At 43.7% G+C, this 23,997-nt stretch overlaps 1 protein-coding gene and 1 long non-coding RNA gene across 6 annotated transcripts in view; one reads left to right on the top strand and one right to left on the bottom strand.

Annotated features, from left to right (window-relative positions):
• The window catches only part of SLC2A3 (solute carrier family 2 member 3), an 89,973-nt gene that overhangs the window by 38,546 nt on the left and 27,430 nt on the right, over positions 1-23,997 (top strand). The gene's annotated exons all lie outside the window — the stretch shown is intronic.
• On the bottom strand, positions 4,072-16,537 carry LOC147579349 (uncharacterized). The gene is made up of 3 exons (XR_015253822.1): positions 16,259-16,537; positions 15,764-15,844; positions 4,072-5,520 (listed from the first exon to the last, which is right to left on the bottom strand). It is a non-coding gene; the product is annotated as an uncharacterized LOC147579349 (long non-coding RNA).

Raw genomic sequence — 23,997 nt, 5'->3', positions numbered from 1 at the left:
TTGGATTAAAAGTATCTTTTTCTTGGGGAATGGAAAAGCACCGATGAGCTAACTCAGGTTTTGTTTTTTCCTGCCCATTTATTTGCATGCTGTGATATCCATTTGACAGCTTTCTTTGCTCTGTAGAGTGATGGACAATCCCCGTTTGCTCACGGCCTTTCAGTGCCAAAACTGGGACAGTCCAGGGCAGAGTGGACATTGGGGTGATCTCTCTGTTTACATGAGGCTAGTGAAATAAGAGGAATATAAAAAGAAAAATGAATTTGACTAAGAAAATGTGGTTTCTAGTCCTAATTTACAATGTATTAATTTTATGACTTTAAATTGGATGTTTAAATTTTCCCTATTTCCGGGCGCCTGGGTGGCTCAGTTGGTTACGTGTCTGACTTCAGCTCAGGTCATGATCTCACGGTTCGTGGGTTTGAGCCCTGTGTTGGGCTCAGTGCTGACAGCTCAGAGCCTGGAGCCTGCTTTGCATTCTGTGTCTCCCTCTCTCTCTGCCCCTCCTCCACTCTCTCTCTCTCTTTCTCTTTCAAAAATAAACATTAAAAAAATTTTTTTTAATAAATTAAAAAAAGAACAACAAAATGAATTGATGATAGAAGTAAGTAAAGTGGTTACCTCTGGAAAGGGAGGCTATAGACTGGAAGAGAAGCAAGGAAACCTGGGGAGCTAGAAGTGGTCTAGAATCTAGATCTCGATCTGGACAGTGGTTATACAGGTGAATATGGACGTAAATATTCACCCAGCTGTACTGGGTGTAATGTACTTAACATTAATGCATTTTTACCTGCTTTATTATATGTAAAAAAGAAAAAAAGAAGGCATAAAGAAAGAACTCACCCTCAGTTCTGACCCCACTAGAAAACACATTCTTGTTCTTGAAATTTTTCTAACAGCCCCAACACTATCAGGTTTGGCTTTGTGACTTGAACACCTAATATGTGGATTTAGAGGTCATCTCCTTGTTCAGATATCTTGCTTTCTAGACTTGAGTAATATATGACAGTAAAGGGAAGTGGAAACCCTTTGTCACTTGGTCAGGAAGAGGGCCAGGTTTACATCAACATTGCAACAAATCTTTGTTTTTATTGTTCCTTTTCTTATTTTTCATCTTGGTGCCGGTAGGCCTACTTTTCTTAGATTGGCTTTTCACCCCCCCCCCCACCCCCGCCCCCCCGCCCCCAGCACACCCCTCATGTGTGCTGCAGGGGGAGGGGAGGAGTGGTCTTCACTTTTTCTTTGTGTCTGTCCCATCAGTAGCCTACTTTGACATCTTTTCTCATGTGTCTCATTAAACTGAATGGTCCATGCTGACGTTTCCTTTTAAGAGTCTATTCCAGGGACTCACATCCGGTTCCCCTTGCCAAGGAGACTTCCAGTAGCTTTTACAGCTGTATTCCCAGACTTGACTTGTTTTTGAAATGTGCCTGTGGCATTCCCACTTCTGGGGAAATCTCCCTAGCATAGTCCTCTCCCGCCCTCCTTTCCCCAGCAACGATTCTGCTGTGTTTCATTCACCCTCAGCCTAGCTTAGGTAAAAAGAAAACTTTCAAAAAAAAGAAATCATTTATTTCTCAGAGGATTAATCAGGTGACCAAGTTGTCTGCGGGTCTAAAAAGGAGAGATTATCAGAAATATATATGAGTGGAGAGATAACAGAAACCATGAGTTGTATGATATGTCCTTTCCCTTTTAAACTGTGTTGTTCTAGTTTCTTTCTTTTTTTTTCTGTAACATCAGTGTCTGTTTCATAGAAAGTCCTTAATAAACGTAATGCATGGGGAGAAATATAAGGTGCGTCTGAAAAATGACACAGTAACCACACCCAGAATCAGGATGCTAAGGGAACTTTCTGAGATACAAATCTGTGGATCAGTGTTTGCATGGGTGTGTATATCTGTCAGACGTCATGATCTGTGCACCTAAAGTGTATGAATTGTATATATTTTATACGTAAAACTGACTTTTAAACATAGAATCAAAATGCTGCAGGGGCATTAAGAAGAATCTGTAAAGATCCGAGATCAGGTGAAGTGTGAAATGTGGAACCTACATAGAGAAGAGGGGATCAGAGGTGAGAAAAGAGCAGAAAAAATGAAAAGACCAGACCAGACATGGGGCTAAACAGGCATGGTTGTCGGGGCAAAACGGAGGAATGGAGGCTTGCAGACTGACCCTGCTCAGTGATGCCGAAAGGGATGTTTGGGGATTAGTTGTGCAGACCAGAAACACCTGCCCTGGAGGCAGAACTCTTGTCTAGCCTTTTGCATCTCTCTAGAGATGCCTCGAGTTCCTGGAAATTGCAACTTTGGCCAGTGGGGTGGGCAGGCCTGCGTGCCTCCTCGGGGCTTCGCGCAGCTGTGCGGCGGAGCGGAAGGGCGGGCGCGGCGGGTGGCGGGCTCGGAGCTCAGCGTCACCTTCTCGTCACTGCAGGGGACGTGCGGGGTGGCACGGCGCCCGCGGCGCGCTCTCGGCGCGCGCTCATCCTGTCCCCGCCCAAGACCTGGGAATCCCGGCGGAGGGGCCCGGCCCCAGAATCCCCCGTACACAGGGCTTTCCTCGGTGTCTGCTCTTGGGCCAGTTTTGGTCAAGGAGGGAATGCAATGAAAAGAATGAAAGTGGAAAGGGGCAGGGAGAGCTCAGGAGAAAAAAGACTGAGCAGAGTGCAAGCCTGGGGCAAGAGGCGACCTGGAAACCGGGCAGCCCAATGTGTGTGAGAAGGAGGGAGAAAGAGCAGTTAGGGGAGGAGGGGGACCGAGTTGCCATGAGAAGAGTCCGAGGAGAGCAATGATTTTGAACTGATCAAGATGCTGAGTCGTGGGGTCGCCTGGGTGGCTCAGTCGGTTAAGCGTCTGACTGGATCTTAGCTCAGGTCATGATCTCAGGGTTTGTGAGTTCGAGGGGGCAGCCAGCGTCTGGCTCAGGGCTGACAGTGCAGAGCCTGCTTGGGATTCTCTCTCTCTCTGCCTCTCCCCTGCTCATGCTCTCTCTCTCTCTCTTTGCAAATAAATAAACTTTAAAAAGGGCGGGGGGGGGGGGGAGATGCTGGGAAGGTGTGGCAAGATTGGGAGTGGAGAACATCAAAGAAGAGAATAAACTTTTATAAGGAAATGGAGGAAACGCAAGTTGCGGGTATAAGGGCCAAGGGCAGGTTGCCCCCAAACGGGTCACTTCAACATACTATTTTAAATAAAAGTGACTTAAGGGAAAAAAAACAAAACCTTACTTAAGAAAGCCTATGCAAGAAGGACACTCAGACATTCCTCTGTCTCCCTGAAAGCAGAAAATAAATCTCCCATGTGAAAGGTAGCTTCCCTGTACCAGGAGGTAAGGAGACATCCTTATCGCCAGAGGTAGGAAATTTAGAGCCCAGAAGACTGTATAAACAACCTTTGTTACTTTGTACTAATTTACTACCCCCCTCCCCCCCACCCCAATTCTGTTTAAAATTCCTTACTAATTGAAGCTCCCAGTTTGCCCTGTCAATTCCTCAGATTTTTTGTCTCTTTGTCTAAACAGTGTAAAAACTGCCTACCTTTGTTATTGCTTGAGGTCTCAATTTCATCATGGGGCCTCTGTGTGCACCTAAGAAAACTTTGGAGTTTTTTTTTCCCTCTGGTTAATCCGTCTCTTGTAAATTTAACTCTTAGTCCAGCTGGAAGACCTTGAAGGGTAAAGGAAGAATTTCCTTCCCTTCACAGGCAAATAGGAGTTGTTTTGCATGCTGCTTGCTCTGGACCTAGAAGTTGCCTGAGGGGACAGCAAGTAGAAACCAGGAAAAGGAAAGAAATCGAAATCAAGGACTCCCCTTTTCCTGCCTCAGTTGCCTTACTCTTGAGGTGTAAGTTCCTCTGTTTGTGTTTATCTTTCTTTCCCTTCGTGTACTATGGAGAAAAACAAGCACCATGTTTTCAAGACGAGATGATTGGCTCAGCTGGTTAAGTGTCAGACGCTTGATTTCGGGTCAGGTCATGATCGCATGGTCGTGGGACTGAGCCCCATGTTGGGCCCTGAAAAAAAAACTAAAAATTAGAAGAAATAAATAAAAACGAAGTGATTTATGTATCATGGCATTCTATTTGTGAACTATATTTTAGTTATGCACTTGGTAGTATCCTTTCATGCCACTTGATGTAAACGTTTTATGACTATGGGTAGACACGTACAGGCTCTATGTGTCTTCAAAACAGTATCTATCGGGGGCGCCTGGGTGGCTCAGTCAGCTGGGCGTCCGACTTCGGCTCAGGTCATGATCTCGCGGTCCGCGAGTTCGAGCCCCGCGTCGGGCTCTGTGCTGACCGCTCAGAGCCTGGAGCCTGTTTCAGATTCTGTGTCTCCCTCTCTCTCTGACCTTCCCCCACTCATGCTCTGTCTCTCTCTGTCTCAAAAATGAATAAACGTTAAAAAAAAATTTAAAAAAAAGAAAAAACAAAACAGTATCTATCGTACCGCAGAAATTCAGTCATTAGCAAATTCAGTTCTGGGGGTGCCCGGGTGCCTCAGTCGGTTAAACATCGGACTCTTGATCTTGGCTCAGGTCATGATCTTGGAGTATGTGAGTTTAAGCCCCACATTGGGCACAGATGGCTCTGATGGCACAGAGCCTGCTTGGCATTCTGTCTCCTCCTCTCCCCCCCCCCACCTGCGTGTGTTCTCTCTGTCTCTCAAAATAAATAAACTTGAAAAGAAAAAAGAAAATCCAATTCCGTTCCACCTGAGACGCATCAATTGTGCCACATTAAAATCTGAATTTGCAAAGAAATGAATTAGAATGTCATTTGTATTACAGAATTATGCAGGGCTTCAAAAAATTATTAGAGTTTTACTTTTTCTTTATAACAAGCTCCCATAGTATATTTAAAAATATGACTCAGGGGGCTCCTGGGCGGCTCAGTCGGTTGGGCGGCTGACTTCGGCTCAGGTCATGATCTCGCAGCCTTGAGTTCAAGCCCCGTGTCGGGCTCTGTTGTGACAGCTCGGAGACTGGAGCCTGCTTCAGATTCTGTGTCTCCCTCTCTCTGCCCCTCCCCTGCTCGCGCTCTGTCTCTCTCTCAAAAATAAATAAACATTAAAAAAAATTTTTTTAACTGCTTAAAAAAATATGACTCAGCATCTAGCAGTGACAGAAAACCAGTAAGTATAGGATCGACAGATTAATGATCTGTATTTAATAACGTGTTCTTTTTATAATGATTTACTCAGAGACCTAATTCCCCTAAGGGTCCTTATTCCTCTGCTATTCACATCCCATTTCTCACCCATCACTTCATTGAATAAACGGGCAACGGCGGTGGTAACATTTTGGCTCTGGTTTCCATCCCCAACTTTTGCAACTTGCACTTCACTGGAATAAGGAGTATTAGAAGCTGGGGAAACCTCTGGCAACAGTCTAGCGCTCAGTACATTACTGTACACTCCAGCCATCCTTCCGTCCTTCTCGCCTGCCCCATCTTCAGTGGTTGTATAACACTCAATGTGTCTGCTCCCCTTTTTGGGTCGTGTGAAGTGACCATGCAGCTAAGAAGGACAGGGAGACAAGACTTGAAGATTAGCCACCAACCCATCTTTCATTAGCTGCTTTCTCTAATCCAGATCTTAGTTTTCCTCTCCCTAATAATTTGGAGGTCGCTATGTTCAAAATGGCCACTAGGCTCTGGAAAACAGTGTGGAGGTTCCTCAAAAAATTGAAACTAGACCTACCCTATGACCCAGCAGTAGCACTGCTAGGATTTACCCAAGGGAGACAGGAGTACTGATGCATAGGGGCACTTGTACCCCAGTGTTTACAGCAGCACTCTCAACAATAGCCAAATTATGGAAAGAGCCTAAATGTCCATCCACTGATGAATGGATAAAGAAATTGTGGTTTATATACACAATGGAGTACTACGTGGCAATGGGAAAGAATGAAATATGGCCCTTTGTAGCAACGTGGATGGAACTGGAGAGTGTGATGCTAAGTGAAATAAGCCATACAGAGAAAGACAGATACCATATGTTTTCACTCTTAGGTGGATCCTGAGAAACTTAAGAGAAACCCATGGGGGAGGGGAAGGAAAAAAAAAAGAGGTTAGAGTGGGAGAGAGCCAAAGCATAAAAGACTCTTAAAAAATGAGAACAAACTGAGGGTTGATGGGGGGTGGGAGGGAGGGGAGGGTGGGTGAGGGCACTGAAGATGGCATCTTTTGGGATGAGCACTGGGTGTTGTATGGAAACCAATTTGACAATAAGTTTCATATATTAAAAAAAAAGAAAGAAAAAAAGAAATATTAAATGTAAAAAAAAAAAAAAGCAAAGAACAAAAAAACAAAATGGCCACTAGGGATTTAGGCATTATGGTATACACTGTGTTTCTAGATAAATAAAAAGAACCAGGTGAACCTATCAGCCCCCCCCCCCCCCCCCCCCATGAAGCAAGGGAACCAGTTTGAGAAGGCACTTTCAACACTGGTAATGTTCCTCCCATGCCCTGTTAGAAAGCATGAGAGAAAGGTGGAGAATGAATCCCTATTTCCTTTTGCATCTCCATCTTGGTAGGCCCACTTTGTTTGCATTCCCTAACAAGAAATCCCCAGGGGGTTTTTGCTACTCAAGCTGTCTGTATCCACCACCACCCCCCCCACCCCCCCCACCCCCCCATCCCCCCCCACCCCCGCTGTATTCTATTCTCCCCTTACTCTAATCAAGCTGTACTGCCCTTTGCACTCCTTCCCCTGACCTGGACCTATGTAACCCTGGATTCTCCCGACTTAGGAACTATTTCACTTGATTCCTCCATTGTCTAACTCAGGAGCTGGCAAGTTTGACCTAAAGGGTCAGATCCTAAATATTTTAGGCTTGCTGGGGCCCCGTGGTCCCTGTCATAACTATTCACCTCTGACACTGTAGTGCCAAAGCAGCCACTGACAATATGTAAATGAATGAGTGTGGCTGTGTACCCGCAAAACTTTACTTATGGATGCTGGAATTTGAATTTCATATAATTTTTTACAGTGATCTCTATGGCCAACATGGGGCTCGGACTCATGACACCGAGATCAAGAGTCACACGCTCCACCAACTGAGCCAGCCAAATGCCCCTGAATTTCATGTGATTTTTACAAGTCACAAAACATCATTCTTTTTAATTTTTTCCAACCATGGAAAACTGTCAAAAGTATTCTTGCTTTATAGGTGGTACAAGGACCGGCTCCCCAAATCCATTACTCCTGAAGGAGATGCTGCCTTTTTGCCCTTTGGTATTTTCTGTTGTCAGAGCCAGCGCTGATGAGGAACAGGAGCTTTCTGTCCCTCACGTCGCCTCCTTTCCCCGCTCTCCTCATCTCCCCTGCATCTATGAGGATCTTCTCGCGATAGCCTGAGAATAAAGACCCTTACTGCACCACTAAGGGGGGATGGCTCCCTTTTCCCACAACTCTTGAATAACCACATATCGTCAGCCTCCAGATTTATTGCACCCCAGCCATGCTTCCTGTTTATGACCAGCGGCTTAAGAAGGGATCAAGAACAAGCTCTATTTCTAGGAGGAAAGAGATGGGGGTGGGGATGGGGAAACACTGGCTATCCCAGATACTTTGCTGTAAACCTACATGGACTGTATCTTTCTTGTAATATACAGCAATATAGTGTAGAAGTACAGTCAGACAATTAGCTTTGCCCCGAACTGTGGTCCTTAAGCAAATTACTTCTAGATTTCTCACGGGAAATCAGGATGGTAATACTAAATTTAAACTATTGTGAATTGTAAACGAAGTAACATGGTAAGAACCTGGCACTCAATAAATACAGCTTCAATTACTGCAGAGAAGAAAATTTGTGAGCTTCTCCCATGTAATTAGAGAATCTTTGGAAAGTATTTAGGTTCTTTTTTTTTTAATATGCATACCTGTATATTTTTTTTTAATGTTTTTTTATCCTTGAGAGAGAGAGAGAGAGAGAGAGGGAGAGAGAGTGCGAGCAGGGGAGGGGCAGAAAGAGAGGGAGACCCAGAATCGGAAGCAGGCTCCAGGCTCTGAGCTGTCAGCACAGAGGCCGACGCGGGGCTCGAACTCATGAGCTGCGAGATCATGACCTGAGCCGAAGTCGGATGCTTAACTGACTGAGTCACCCAAGGCGCCCTGGAACTGTATAGGTTCTTAAAAGTAATGAAGATCTAGACTTTCGTTTGTGATTTGCAGTAATTTCTTTATCTCTGAGCATATATATGTTCAACTCTTAAGTAGATAATGTCTGTTTCTTTTTTCTTTTCTTTGTGGATGCTTACATGACAGTATATACTGGGCACTGTTGTGTGTGACTGATTTAATCTAATCCTCATAACCAATCTTGAGAAGTAGACTATTATTGCCTTCATTTTACATATGAGGAAATAGAAGCACAGTGAAGCTAACTGACTTTCCCAAGATCATACCATGTAAGTAGCAGAGCTAGAGTTCAGACCCAAGATGTCTGGCCCCAGAATCCATGGTCTTAGCTACTGTTGTTTTAAAATAATTTTTTAGGGGCATCTGGCTGGCTTAGTCGGTTGGGCGTCCGACTTCAGCTCAGGTCATGATCTCACGGTTCGTGGGTTCCAGCCCCACACAGGGCTCTGTGCTGACAGTGTGGAGCTTGCTTGGGGTTCTCTCTGGTTCTCTCTGGCCCTCCCCACTCACGCTCTCTCTGTCTCTCAAAAAATAAGCATTAGAAGCCTAAAGAAAGAAAAGAAAGAAATTTTTAAAGCAGACATAAAAAGCAAAAATGTACTAAATCATATTAAAGCTAATTTGTCAACCAAATAAAACAAAAAAAAGTAAAAATGTGTGCATGACCCCAATACACATTTAAGCTCCATGCAAAAGCAGAGAATGGAGTCCTCCTACCACCTTGACCACAATACCCTTAGTATCCAAAACTGGGCCCGGCAACCTACAGATCCGTATGAACAAATAGATGAATTAGCCCTGACCTATATCCCATCGTGGATTTTCCAGGCCATTTGTCTTTCTTCCTTACTCTTAGTATAGTATTAATTAGTTAACTAATTGATACCTCTTCCTTCTAATAGTATTAAGAGGGAGAAAGCCAAAGAATATCAGTAGAAGGCCCCGAACCCTTAAAGGACCACTGAACAAGGGCGTGAATTTAATGGACTACCTTTTTCCTTTAATTTTGCAAAAACGTGTGTAAACTTGTTTATTTCCAACTATCTGAAAATACCCATTTATATGTAACCGGAATTAAACTGGATTTAAAAAGCCCACCTGGAACCTAACATTTAAAGAATTGAGATTGTGATTTTAATCAGAGTAACTCTCCCACATTTGAACATTTATACGGTTACAGGATCGTAGGGACAGGCTATCAAAGTCACATTTTTTTCCCCACACATTTTTAAAATAGGTACATAATCATGCAATAAGTTCACATCCAACCATTCAAGAAGAACTCGGGTTTTACACACCCAGGAGATTGTACAGATTCGTGTCAAATAGGGAAGAACCAGAAAGGATGAAAAACAGCCAAAAAAGGGAGATAAAGATATTGCCTGCATCCCTGGTAGCATCAGCACGAAAATACATTCCGTGGGAGGAGGGGAGAAGCAGAAGAGTAAAAAAAAACGACAGGAACCTTTGGTCACCCTTGAGTGATGGAACTGGTCGCTTAGGAGATTTGGCAGACGGTCTACAAAGCACGTCTGCACCAGCTTACTTACGTAGCCTCAAAACGCAAGCAGGCGGGGCTAACCTACGGGGTAGCACCGCCGAGAAGAAATTCTTGGGTTTCTGGGCCCGCCTCATCCAAATATTCCAGTGACTTCTGCTTCAATTCGGGGCTGAAAACAAGAAGGCCGGTGGCCTCAGCTATTTGAAAAGAAGATGTGTAAATTAGGGAAGCTGATTTTTCACTGCCTAGAAAGATTGCATGGCACTTGTAAATGAAGCACGTATGGGAGACATAAAATTATTATAAGTACAATGGCTAGAACACTGCCTGGCACATCATAAACACTGGATGAAATTTGTTGAGTGCATGTAGTATGGACAGTTCTGATAAGGAGAATCCACGGTTCTCAGTTTAGCTCAAGCCCCCAGTGCCTCACACATCTCTTCCGTGATGAGTTGCTGAAGGCCAAAGCTAAAATGCGTGGCTGTTTGGAGGAGTGAAGGTGGAGGTTTTTTAGTCTCTTCCCACTATGTCTGTCCTGTTAGGAGGGTTGGTCATACTTCTCGCTCAAGTACCCTAATAATAAATGGCACTGTGACTGCTTTCTCTTAACCTCCCCCCTGCTAGGAGGGAATTAGAGCCTCTGGCTTGAAAAAGAGCTTGTTCTTTGTGATCCCACCTGGAGCTCAGACCATCTCGGAGTGGGAGGGGAACTAACTTGAAAGCAGACAATGCCTGCGGTTTCCACACTGCAATTCCACCGATGACCCAGAAACCCCCAGATGCCTCCCCTCCCCCTTCCTACCATAGCCAATGCTTGGCAGCTCCTTCGCCTGTTTTCTGGGTCTTGTACTCCCTTTTTGAGACTGTCATAAGAGCTTATGGTCAGAAAAGTACACTGAAATGCAACTTTTGCATTGACTTTCAGGGGGATTGTGTCCATCTCAGAACCCCATATTAATAAATGGCACCCCAGAGCTTCAAACAGCCTTTTTCCTCCTAGAGAACTTGATGGATTTTTTTTTTTTTTTCCTGAGGACCTGGCCTGTGCTGGGCAGGAGGGCCACCAAAGTTGGGGAAGTAAGTGTCCTGCTCAAAGAAGGCAGACCTTAATTATGAAACGCTGCATCGAACTGTAGTGGCATTGCTCCTTACGCCATCCACAGATTGGCCCTTGGTTATGGTTTTTTCAAAGGGTGGATATGAGTCAGTGTGAACACTTCACTTATCAGTGTTTAGTAGCTGTCTTCCTGTAAATGAGCCAGGCAGGGGTATCCTGGTGATAGTGTCAGACTAATAGCCACAAAGAGAACAAAAGACATTTATGGTTTTAGAGCACTGCCAGAGTAAACTTAAGGAACTTAAACCAAGCTCTTTGCTTCTTGCAAGCAGAAGTCTATGTTTTCTATTAGCGATTGTACAGAGGTTGACATTTAAAATATTTGCTTATGATCCAGCAGTCACACTCCTTGGTATTTACCCAAATGAATTGAAAATCTACATCCACTTGATAGAGAACTGAGGGTTGTTGGAGGGGAGTTAGAGGGGGGGATGGGCTAAGTAGGGATGGGCATGAAGGAGGGCACTTGTTGTCATGAGCCCTGGGTGTTGTATGTAAGTGATGAATCACTAAATTCTGCAACGGAAACCAGTATTATACTCTATGTTAACTAACTAGAATTTAAATTCAAATTTGGAAATAAAGTCTACATCCACACACAAACTTGTGCATGAATGTTTATAGCAGCTTTGTTTATAATTGCCAAAACTTTGAAGCAACCAAGATGCCCTTCAGTAGGTAAACAGATAACAAGCCGTGGTGCATCCAATGGAATATTATACAGGGCCAAAACAAGATATGACCTATAGAAGAAGAGATAAAGAAATGAGCTATCATGGGGTGACTGGGTGGCTCAGTCGGTTAAGCATCTGACTTCGGCTCAGGTTGTGATCTCATGGTTCGTGGGTTCAAGCCTTGCATCGGGCTCTGTGCTGACAGCTCGGAGCCTGCTTCCGATTCTGTGTCTCCCTGTCTCTCTGCCCCTTCCCCACTCACACTCTGTTCCTCTCTGTCTCAAAAATAAATGTACGTTAAAAAAATTACGGAAAAAAAAGCTAGAAATGATTATGGTTAGTGAGGAAGGCATGTCAAAAACCAAGCGAGTGTGAAAGCCGGGTCTCTTGTACCCGTTAGTCAAATTACGAGTGCAAAGGAAAACTTATGAAGGAAATGAAAGCACTATGCCAGTGAACACAGAAATGATGAGAAAATGAAACAGCCTAATTACTTATATGGAAAACATTTCACTGGTCTGGATAGATGATCAAAGCAGCCACAACATTCCTTGAGCCAAAGTCTAACCCCGAGCAAGGCTCTAAGTCTTTTCAATTCTATGAAGCTGAGGGGCACCTGGGTGGCTCAGTTGGTTAAGCCTCCGACTCTTGGTTTTGCCTCAGGTCACAATCTCACAGTTTGTGGGTTTGAGCCCCGTGTCAGGCTGTGCCGGCCTGCTTGGGATTCTCCCTCTCTCCCTCTGTCTGCCCCTCTCCCACTCTCTCTTCCCCTTTCCCTCAAAATAAATAAATAAACTTTATTTTAAAAATAAAATAAAAATCCGATGAAGACTGAGAGAGACGAGGAAGCCGCAGAAGAAAAGTCTGAAGCTAACAGAGGTTGGTTCAGGGGGTTTGAGGGAAGAAGTCATCTCTATAACATAAAAGTGCATGGTGAGGCAGCAAGTGCTAACGTAGAAGCTGCAGCAACTTGTCCAGAAGATCTAGCTCGGATAATTAATGAAGGCGGACACGCTAAACAGCCAACCGATCTTCCGTGTAGACAGACGGCCTTCTACGGAGAGAAGACGCCACCTAGGACTTTCATAGCTACAGAGGAGAAGTCGGTGCCTGGCCTCGAAGTTTCAGAGGACAGGCTGACTCTCTTGCAAGGGGTAATGCGGCTGGTGACTAAGCTGAAGCCAGTGCTCGTGCACATTCTGGAAGTCCCAGGGCCTCAAGAATTCTGCTAACTCGACTCTGCCTGTGCTCTGTAACTGGAAGAGCAAAGCCTGGACGACAGCACATCTGTTTACGACATGGTTTGCTGAATATTTTACCCACCGCTGAGACCTACTGCTCAGAAGAAAAGTCTTCTTTCCAAACACGACTGCTCATTGACAACGCACCCGGTCACCCAGGAACTCCGATGGAGATGTCCGACGAGATTCCTGCTGTTTTCACGCCTGCTAACAGCCATTCTGCAGGGTGCGGATCGAAGAATAAGTCTACTTCAAGTCTTATTTAAGAAATACATTTTGTGGGGCACCTGGGTGGCTCAGTCGGTTAAGCGTCCGACTTCGGCTCAGGTCATGATCTCATGGTTTTTGGGTTCGAGCCCCGCATCAGGCTCTGTGCTGGCAGCTCAGAGCCTGGAGCCTGCTTCAGATTCTGTGTCCCCCTCTCTCTCCACCCCACCCCTGCCTGTGCTCGGTCTCTCTCTGTCTTTCAAAAATGAATAAACATTAAAAAAAGTAAAAGAAAAAAGAAATACATTTCATGAGGCTTTAACTAGCATAGACAGTGATTCCTCTGATGGATCTTGGCAAAGTAAATTGAAAACCTTCTGGAAGGGATTTACCATTTTAGATGCCATTAAGAACATCTGTGATTCATGGGAAAGGGTTGAAGTATCAACGTGAACAGGAGTTTGGAAGATGGTGATTCCAAATCTCTTTGATGACTTTGAGAAGTTCAAGCCCTCGGTGGAGAAGGACCTGCAGATGTGGTAGAAACAGCAAGAGAACTACAATCGGAAGTGGAGCCTGAAGCTGTGACCGAATTGCTGGAATCTCAAGATAAACCTTGAACAGATGAGGAATCGCCTCTCGCGGATGAGCAAAGAAAGTGGTTTCTCGAGATGGCATCTACTCCTGTTGAAGACGCTGTGAAGCCTGTCGAAATGACCACAACCGATTTCGAACATTACATATATCTTAGCTGATAGAGCAGCAGCAGGGTGTGAGAGGACTGCTTCCAATTTTGAAAGAAGCTGTACTGTGGGTGAAATGTTATCAAACGGCATCGCATGCTACAGAGCAATCATTTGTGAAAGGAGTCAATCAATGGGGCCAACTTCACTGTTTTCTTATTTTAAGAAATTGCCATGGGGCATGGGGGGCGCCTGGGTGGCTCAGTTGGTTAAGCAACCGAGTTCGGCTCAGGTGATGATCTCGCAGTTTATGAGTTCAAGCCCCGCGTGGGGCTCTGTGCTGACAGAACCCGGAACCTGCTTCGGATTCTGTGTTTCCCCCTCTCTCTACCCCTCCCCTGCTCACTCTCTGTGTCTCTCTGTCTCTCAATAATAGACAAACATTAAAAAAAATTTTAAAGAAATTGCCACGGGTGCCCAGCTGATACAGTTACTAGAGCATGCAACTCTTGATCTGGGGTTTTTAAGCTCAAGGCCCACGTTGGGCCTACAACTTACTTAAGAAGAAAAGAAGAAGAAGAAGAAGAAGAAGAAGAAGAAGAAGAAGAAGAAGAAGAGGAAGAAGAAGAAGAAGTTGCCACTATCACTCCATTCCTTAGCAACCACCACCCTGATCAGTCATCAGTCATCAACATCAAGGCAACACTCTCCATCAACAAAAAGATTGCCACTTGCTGAAAGCTCACATAATGGTCAGCATGTTTAAGCAATAAGATAATTTTTTAATGCTTTTATTATGTGCTCTGTCAGCACAGAGCCCGACGCGGGGCCTGAACTCATGAACCGCAAGACCATGACATGAGCCAAAGTCGATTGCTCAACTGACTGAGCCACCCAGGAGCCCAAGCAATAAAATACTTTAAATTAATGTATGTACATTGTTGTTTTTTTTTATCAGACACAGTGTTATTGCACATTCGATAGACTGTAGTACAGTGTACATATAACTTTTTGTGCCCTGGGAAACCAAAAAAAAAAAAATCACTTGACTTGATTTATTATGATATTTGCTTTATTGCAGTGGTCTGGAACCGAACCTGCAACCTCACCGAGGAATACCTATGTATGACATTCTACAAAAGGCACTACTATGGAAGCGGTCAAAACCCTGGTTGCCAGGGGATGGGGTGTTGAGGGGAGGAGGGATGAATAGGCAGAACACAGGTGTTTTAGGGCAGCGAAACTATTCACAATGATACTGTAACGACGGATACATGTCATTACATGTTTGTCCAAGCCCACACAATGCACAAGACCCAGAGTGAACCCCCGTGTAAAGCGTGGACTTTGGGTGACTCTGATGTGTCAAGGTAGGTTCATCAGTTGTACAAATATACCCCACTAATGTAAGATGTTAATAATAGGAAAGTCGGGATGGTATATGGGAACCCTCTGTACCTTCTGCTCTGTTTATCTGCAAATTTAAATTTGCTCTCCCTAAAATAAAGTACTAATAATAAGAATAATAAAACCCCCGAGCACTGGTTTATATGTTTCTCTTCATCCCCTTCCATGAGACCTTGAAGACAGAAACCAAATCCTTTGCATCTTTAGAATCACAGAATCTAAGGATGGAAGAGGAGGTGAGTGTCCTATTGTTAGCACAGATCCTAAAGTATTCACATGTCTAAAACAAAACTCTTGTTTTGTTTTTTTTTTTAATTTTGTAAGTTTATTTATTTGGAGAGAGACAGAGACAGTGTTGGTAGGGAGGGGCAGAGAGAGAGAATCCCAAGCAGGCTCTGCACTGTCAGCACAGTGCCCCACACGGGGCTCGAACTCACGAAACCGTGAGATCATGACCTGAGCCCAAACCGAGAGTCTGACGCTTAACCGGCCGAGTCACCTGGGTGCCCCCACAACAAAATTCTTGATTTGACCCCTCAAACCTGCTCCTCTCTCTGCTTTCCTAATTGAAGTAAATAGCAACCCAAGGCCTGCAGCTGCTCAGACCAAAACCCTGAGGATCATTTTCTACTCCTTTTCTTCGCTCGCACCCACCATCTAGACTCTCGGTTAACCCTATAGGTTCTATATTGAAAATATCTTTTCGAATCCAACCACTTACTGCTTCCACTACTACTAGTCTCATTCAGGTCCTACCAAGTTCAAGTCGCCATCATTTCTTACCTGGACCGGCAGCTTCCTAATTGGTCTCTGTGTTTCCACACTTGCTCTCCTCCAGCATCTTCTCTATTGGACAGCAAAGACCTTCTGGAAAACATAAATCAACTAATGTCACTGGTTTGCCTTAAAACCTAAAATGGCCCGGTAGCTTCCTGGCTTTCTGTCACCTCTAAAATAGAATCCAGAATCCTTGCCATGGCTTACAATGGCCTAGATGATCAGAATCCTGCTTAACCCTCCAACATCATTTCTCCTCCCTCTTTGCTCCTGGCTCACAACACTCCTGCAGAGCAGGCTTTTGGCCCCATGCCAAGCACACATCTTCCCTCGTCTTGGCGTCTTTGTACTTCAATTGCCTTCTGTTTGAAATGCTGTTCTCGAAAATGCTCCCTAGACTTGCTCTCTCCTGACACTCAGATTTCTGTTCAGATGCCATCTCTGCTAAGATCAATCCTAACTCCCCCATTGTATATACCCCCCAATTCTTTATTATCTTACCTTGCTCCACTGTTCTTCAAAGTGCTCCCTTATCATTCCCTGACATTGTATATTTACTTGTTTGCTTGTTATCTGCCGCATTAGCCTGCTGCTATAACAAAATACCACAGACTGGGTTGTATTAAATAACAGAAATTTGCTTTCTCACAGTTCTGGGGGCTGCAAGTCCAAGGGCAGGGTGCCGGCAGGGTTGGTTTCTCATAAGACCTCTTTCCTTGCGGTAAACTGCCGTCTCATGGCGTTCTCACATAGCCTTTTCTCTGTGCGTACATCCCCAGCGTCTCTTTCATTTTCTACAAGGACACCAGTCATTTGGGATTAGGGCCCCATTCTTATGACCTCATTTAAACTTTATGACCTCGTTTAAACTTAATAACTTCTGGGACGCCTGGGTGGCTCAGTCGGTTGGGCATCCGGCTTTGGCTCAGGTCATGATCTCGCAGTTTGTGAGTTCGCGCCCCACGTTGGGCTCTGTGTGGACAGCTCAGAGCTTGGAGCCTGCTTAGGATTCTGCACCTCCCTCTCTCTCTGCTCCTCTCTCTCTCTCTCTCTCTCTCTCTCTCTCTCTCTCCAAATTAAACATTAAAGAAAAATTTTTTTAACTTAATAACTTCAGGGCTTCTGCATGGCTCAGCCAGTTATGCGTCGACTCTTGATCTCCACTCAGGTCATGATCTCGTAGTTTGGGAGATCGAGCCCCGCGTCAGGCTCTGCACTGACAGTGCTGAGCCTGCTTGGGATCCTCTCTAACCCTTTTTGCCCCTCCCCCACTCTCTCTCTCTTTCCCCCTCTCTCTCTCAAAATAAATAAACATTAAAAATAATTAGTAACCTCTTTAAAGGTCCTGTCTCCAGCTATACTTACACTCTAAGGTATTATAGGTTAGGGCTTCAACATACACATTTTAGGAAGGCACAGTTCAATCCATAACACCCACCCTCTGCCCCACCCCCAGATTTATGTCCTTCTCACAAGCAAAATACATTCATTTCCATCCCAGGAGCCTCAAAAGTCTTTCTTATCCAATTCTAGCATCTGGTCTACATGCAGAGTCTCACCTGAGTATCATCTGGATCAGATATGGGTGAGACTGGAGGTATGATTCATCCTAAGGGAACATTTCTCTCCAGCTATGAACCTGTGAAAGCAAACAAGTTACGTGCCTCCAAAATACAGTAGTGGGACAGGCGTAAGACGCACACTCTGTTTCCAAAAGGGAGAAACTGGAAAGAAAAAAGGGCTGACGAGTTACCAAACAAATCTAAAATCTAGCAAGGTAAACCCCATTAGTTCTTTCTTCCTTCCTTCCTTCCTTCCTTCCTTCCTTCCTTCCTTCCTTCCTTCCTTCCTTCCTTCCTTCCTTCCTTCCTTTCCTTCCTTCCTTCTTTCCTCCCTTTCTTTCTTTCTCTTTCTTTCTTTCTTTCTTTCTTTCTTTCTTTCTTTCTTTCTTTCTTTCTTTCTTTCTTTCTTTCTTTCTTTCTTTCTTTCTTTTCTTTCTCTCATTGTGGTTAAAAGCACATAACATAAAATTTACCATCTTAGAGCACCTGGATGGCTCAGTTGGTTAAGCGTCTGACTTTGGCTCAGGTCATGATCTCACAGTTCGTGAGTTCGAGGCCGCATCGGGCTCTCTGAAGCCTGCTTCAGATCCTCTTTTCCCCTCTCTCTGCCCCTCTCCTGCTCACGCTTGCACATGCACATGTGCTCTCTCTCTCAAAAATAAACATTAAAAAGGTTTTTCCCATCTTAACCATCCATAAGTGTACAGTTCAGACGTGTTAACTGTATTCACATTGTTATGAAACAGATATCCAGAACTTTTCATCTTGCAAACACTTTATACTCATTAAAGGATAACTCCCCTTTTCTCTTTCCCTCCAACTCCAGGTAACCATTCTACTGTCTGTTTCCATGAGTGTGACTACTTTGTTTATTTATTTGTTTATTATTTTAGAGAGAGAGCGCGCGCGATTGGGGGAGAGGGGCAGAGACACAGAGCAAGAGAGAATCTCAGTCGGGCTCAATGCTCAGCCTCTAGTACCTTAGAATGTAACTGTAGTTGGAGACAGGGCCTTTAAAGAGATTGTTAAGGTTTTTATTTTTTTTAATGTTTATTTATTTTGAGAGAGAGAGTCGGGGGAGGGGCAGAGAGAGAGGGAGAGAGAGAATCCCAAGCAAGCTCAGCACAGTCAGCGCAGAGCCCAACACAGGACCCGATCCCACAACCCTGGGATCATGACCTGAGCCGAAATCAAGAGTCAGATGGACACTCAACCAACTGAGGCACCCAGGCGTCCCTGACTGTGATTACTTTAGATACCTCCTATAAGTAGAATCCTACAGTGTTTATCTTTTTATGACTGGTTTATTTCACTTAGCATTATGGCCTCAAGGTCAATTCATGTTGGAAGATGTGACAGGATTTCCTTCCTTTTTGAGGATGAATAATATTCCCTTGGATATATATATATATTCCTTGGATATTTATCTGTTCATCTCTTGGTGGACACTTGGATTGCTTCCACCTTTGGCGATAGTGAATAGTCCTGGGTGTGCTACATGAATGTGCAGATATTTCTGTTTAAGACTTTGCTTTCCCTCCGGGCGCCTGGGTGGCGCAGTCGGTTAAGCGTCCGACTTCAGCCAGGTCACGATCTCGCGGTCTGTGAGTTCGAGCCCCGCGTCGGGCTCTGGGCTGATGGCTCAGAGCCTGGAGCCTGTTTCCGATTCTGTGTCTCCCTCTCTCTCTGCCCCTCGCCCGTTCATGCTCTGTCTCTCTCTGTCCCAAAAATAAATAAACGTTGAAAAAAAAAAAAAAAAGACTTTGCTTTCCATTCTTTTGGACATATACCTAGAAGGGAGCTTGCTGGATCATAGGGTAGTTCTATTTTTAATTTTTTTGAGGAACCACTATGCTGTTCTCCATGACAATGGTACTACTCTACAATTCAACCAACAGTGCCCAAGAGTATCAATTTCTTCATGCCCTCACCAACACTTGTTATTTTCTGTCGTTGTTGTTTTTGATAATGGCCATTGTAACGGGCATGAAGAGATTTCTCATTGTTGTCTTGATTTGCATTTCTCTGATGATTATCGATGTTGAGCATCTTTTCACGTGCCTGTTGGTCACCGGTATATCATGTTTGGAAAAATGTCTGTTCAAATCCTTTGCCCATTTTTGATCAGGTTATTTGAATTATTTTGTTGTTAAGCTGTTCATATATTCTGAATATTAACCCCTTATCTGATATATGATTTGCAAAATTTTCTTTGGTTCCATAGGTTGCCTTTTCACCTTGTTCATTGTATCCTTTGATGAACAAAGGTTTTTAAGGTTGATGGAGACACATTTGCCTTTTTTTTTTTACTTTTGTTGCCTGTGCTTTTGGTGTCCTAGCCAAGAAATCTGTTTCATTAGATTTAAGTCTCAAGATAACCCTCCTTGGCTGAGTACTCTGCCCTCGGGGCCCCCTGAGGTGACAGCCTTTCCTTGAGGGCCCTTGTGCTCTGGCCTGTGGTAGGAGAGGCAACCCTGCTGATCTCTGAATCAACTTCAGTGTCATTCTTACCTCTTATTGAAAGACAGCACATGATGATAGTTCTGTTCCCGTCCTGTAGAATCGTAGCAGGCTTCACCTTCCTTCATTTTATCTTCTCTCTGTGCCCATAGTCCAAGCTGGCCGTGTGTCTACTGACATGACACCATTTCCATTCCTAGATTCTGCTAAGGTAGCAGATTAAAGCCATGCGTTGTGCTCATGATCTCTGTATCAAGTGAACTTTCAGCCATACCCTTGATGTCCTCTCCAGAGCAAGCATTCTTGTTCTGTAATATGGATAAGCTAAGAATTTTCCAAATCTTCATCTTCTGGTTCCTTTTTGCTTGACGGTTCCTCTTTCAATGTATCTCTCTCTTCTCCTGTGTTACTATCGGCAGCAACGAGAAACCAAGTCATACTTTTACACGGTACTTAGAAATCTCCTCAACTAGATATCCTATTTCATTACAAACAAGTTCTCCTTTCCACAAAACACTAGAACACAATTCCTCCAAGTTCTTTGCCACTTCACAACAAGGACCAACTTTCTTCCACTTTCCGATAACATGTTCCTCATTTTCGTCTGAGACCTCACCAGAATCACCTTTCCCATTCGTATTCCTAGCAATAATTTCTTCAAGACAATCTCGGCTTTTACTAGTATGTACCTCCAAATGCTTCCAGCCTCTACCCATTACTCAGCTCCAAAGCCACTTCTAGGTTTTTAGGTATCTGCTATAGCAGCATTCGATTTCTTGGTAACAAAATTTGTCAGTGCCCTGCAGAGAAACAGAACCAATAGGATGTGTATATATAGAAAAAGATTTTTGTGTTAAGGAATTTACTTATGGAGGCTGGCAAGTCCAAGCAGGGTGGGCTGGCAGGTTGGAGACTCTCTAAAGGCCATCGCCTGCAGAATTCTTTCTTGCTTGCTTGGAGGCGGAGCAGGGGATATTAGTCTTTGTTCTCTTCAAGCCTTCAACTGATTGGATGAAGTCCACCAACATTATGGAGGGCAATCTGCTTCATTCAAAGTCCCCCAATTTAAATGTAAATCTCACTTGAAAACTCCCCCAGAGAAACATCTAGAATAATATTTGACCAAATTTCTAGGCACTGTGGCCCAGGCAAGTTGACATATAAAATTAACCATCACAGGGGTACCTGGGTGGTTCAGTCAGTAGAGCATGCGACTCTTTTTTTTTTTTTTTTTTTTTTTTTTTTTTTGCAGAAGGGACAGAGAGAGAGGGAAGAGAGGGAGAGAGAGATTCCCAAGCACTGACAGTGCAGAGTCCCACGTGGGGCTTGAACTCATGAACTGTGAGATCATGAACTAAGCCAAGATCAAGGGCTGGATGCTTAACCAACTGAGCCACCCAGGCGCCTCGAGCATGCAGCTCTTGATCTCAGGGTTGTAAGTTCGAGCCCCATGTTGGGTGTAGAGATTAGTTAAAAATAAAATCTTAAAGGGGCACACCATCAGTGTGGAGCCCGCTTGGGATTCTCTCTCTCTCTTTCTCTCTCTGCTTCTCCCCAACCCATGCGTGTACGTGTGCATGCTCTGTCTCAAAAATAAATGCACTAAAATAAATATATAAATAAAATCGTTTTAAAAAATTAACCATCACATATGCCTTCCATATTGAAATTTAAGGTTAGGGTATGGACTTTGAGGGTAGGGACTTGTCTTAGTGACATTTGTATTACCTGCACCTAGAACTGTGCCTAGCGTGTAGTTGGCAAAGAACAGTTGAGGGAAACTGCATAAATGATTGACTGAATGAATGAATGTATATATTTGCCAGAGCTTTAGAGTTTGAGGGTTTTTTTCTTTTCTTTTTTCTTTTCTTTTCTCTTTCTTTCTTTCTTTCTTTCTTTCTTTCTTTCTTTCTTTCTTTCTCTCTCTCCCTCCCCCCCTCCCACCCTTTCTTTCTTTCTTTCTTTCTTTCTTTCTTTCTTTCTTTCTTTCTTTCTTTCTTTCTTTCTTTCTTTCTTTCTTTTCTTTCACATTATCTCATTTCTCTCAATAATCCCGTGAGCTGAGTATTATGGCCTTCAACTAAAATACTGAAGTGGAGACAGAGAAGTTATGTGACCTGTTCAAATGTCTAAACTCTAGTTCATGTTTCAGAGCTGGGACTCAGATTCTGCTCTTTTGACCCCCAATCCTCTGCTTGGTCAATTATAGTAAGCTGTGATTATTCTGTCTCTCCTACCTATTCTTCCTAGTGTTGATAATAAGGACAGTGGATAACATAATAATGCCAAGTCTCTGCTAGGTGTTAAAAAGGGTGTTTAAGGGGCACCTGGGTGGCTCAGTCGGTTGAGCGTCCGACTTTGGCTCAAGTCATGATCTCACAGCTCGTGAGTTCGAGCCCCGCGTCGGGCTCTGTGCTGACAGCCCAGAGCCTGGAGCCTGCTTCGGATTCTGTGTCTCCCTCTCTCTCTGCCCCTAACCCACTTGCATTCTCTCTCTGTCTCTCTCAAAAATAAACATTATTTTTTAAAAATAATAAATAAATAAATAAAAAGGGTGTTTAATGAGTGAGGAGGATATTTATGCCCCACTCAAGGCAGCTGTAACCAGTGAAGGGAGGTGTCAGAGAAGGAACTTCTGCTTTAGTGGTAAGTGATCATTTCAGGGAAGCACTGAGATGCTCTGCAAGGAGAGAGTGTCACTTGCTCTCTAACCCCGAAAGACCAATTAAGAAAACACTAGAGAGTGTCTATAGATCTAAACCCCGATATTTTTTTTTTGCATGCTGCTTATCTTTCAGAATTAGGTTGGCATATGGGAGGGATTAGTATGGGGCTGCTTGTGGGCAGCTATTGTATAAGGCAGTGGTATTTTTTAGTTTGAATTGTGACATAGACACTCACTTCCTTTCCTTCCTGAACCAGTAACCTGGTTCTTCCTTTTTCTTCAGATCTTCCTTTGTCTACTATGATGACCTACTTATCTGTCTAGATATTGTGTCAAGAATATTCTGACAATATTATTTGTTATGTTTATTTCTTCATTTTGAGAGAGAGAGTGAGAATGTGTATGATCAGGGGACAGAGAGACAGAGACAGAGAATCCCAAGCAGGCTCCATCACTGTCAGTGCAGAGCCTGACACAGGGCTCGATCTCACAAACCGTGAGATCATGACCTGAGCTGAAATCAAGAGTTGGACACTTACCCGGCTGAGCCACCCAGGTGCCCCTGACAATATTATTATTGATTATTAACAATAAGTATAATATACATGATGTTATGGCATGGTAAAATCACTTTAATCTCTGCTAAGTATTAAAAAAAAATACTTGATCAAAAAAATAACTACTTGGTATTGACAAGCAGACTTAAAAGCATGAAATGAAGTTTTTAAGAACATGAGCACCAAATAAGGGTATATATTCAAAGAAATTTAGGGGTATGGTGTTCACTGTTCTTTTCATTAGACATTCTTACCAAATGATTGTTCAATTGAAATTAATCATTTGATTTCATTAAAGAGGCAACAAGGAACAAGCCTAGTTGACTGATTAGGCAGGGCTTAAAGGGCAAGTTGTGCTAGTGAAATTGCAAAGAAACAGATTATAAAATTTTAAGTGGCATTCTGGTTTACCAGTGGAATGAAGAGTTCATGGCCAGTCAATACATTCACTCCCACAGAGCACAGTCTCCAAAACGAAACTATTTAATCCCCCCGAATACTTATCTAGTGTCTCCTCTAAATAATGTATCGTACCAAGTGCGGAGAGGGTGATGGAAATGATGTTGGAGGAAGAGACACGGAAATGAAATGGGCACAGCCACTGTTTTAAAATTGGAGTAGATTTCTTTCACTTAGTAATATGCATTTAAGAGACTTCCATGTCTTTCCATAGCTCAAGAGCTCATTTCTTTTTAGTACTGAATAATATTCCATTGTTTGCATGTACCACAGTTTGTTTATACATTCACCTATTCAAGGATATCTTGGTTACTTCCAAGGTTGGGCAATTATGAATAAACCTTCTGTAAACATGCGTATGCATGTTTTTGTGTGGACATAAATTTTCAACTCCTCTGAGTAAATACCAAGGAGCAGGATCGCCGGATTGTATGGTAGATGTATGTTTAGTTTTGTAAGAAACCACCCGTCTTCCCAAGTGGCTGTACCATTTTGCAATCGCAGCAGCAATGTATGAGATTTCTGGTTGCACCACAT

The sequence above is a fragment of the Puma concolor genome, chromosome B4, assembly GCF_028749965.1.
Source record: "Puma concolor isolate L17-30 chromosome B4, mPumCon1.1.hap2, whole genome shotgun sequence".
NCBI lineage: Eukaryota > Metazoa > Chordata > Mammalia > Carnivora > Felidae > Puma > Puma concolor.
This window is presented reverse-complemented; position numbering and strand designations above follow the sequence as displayed.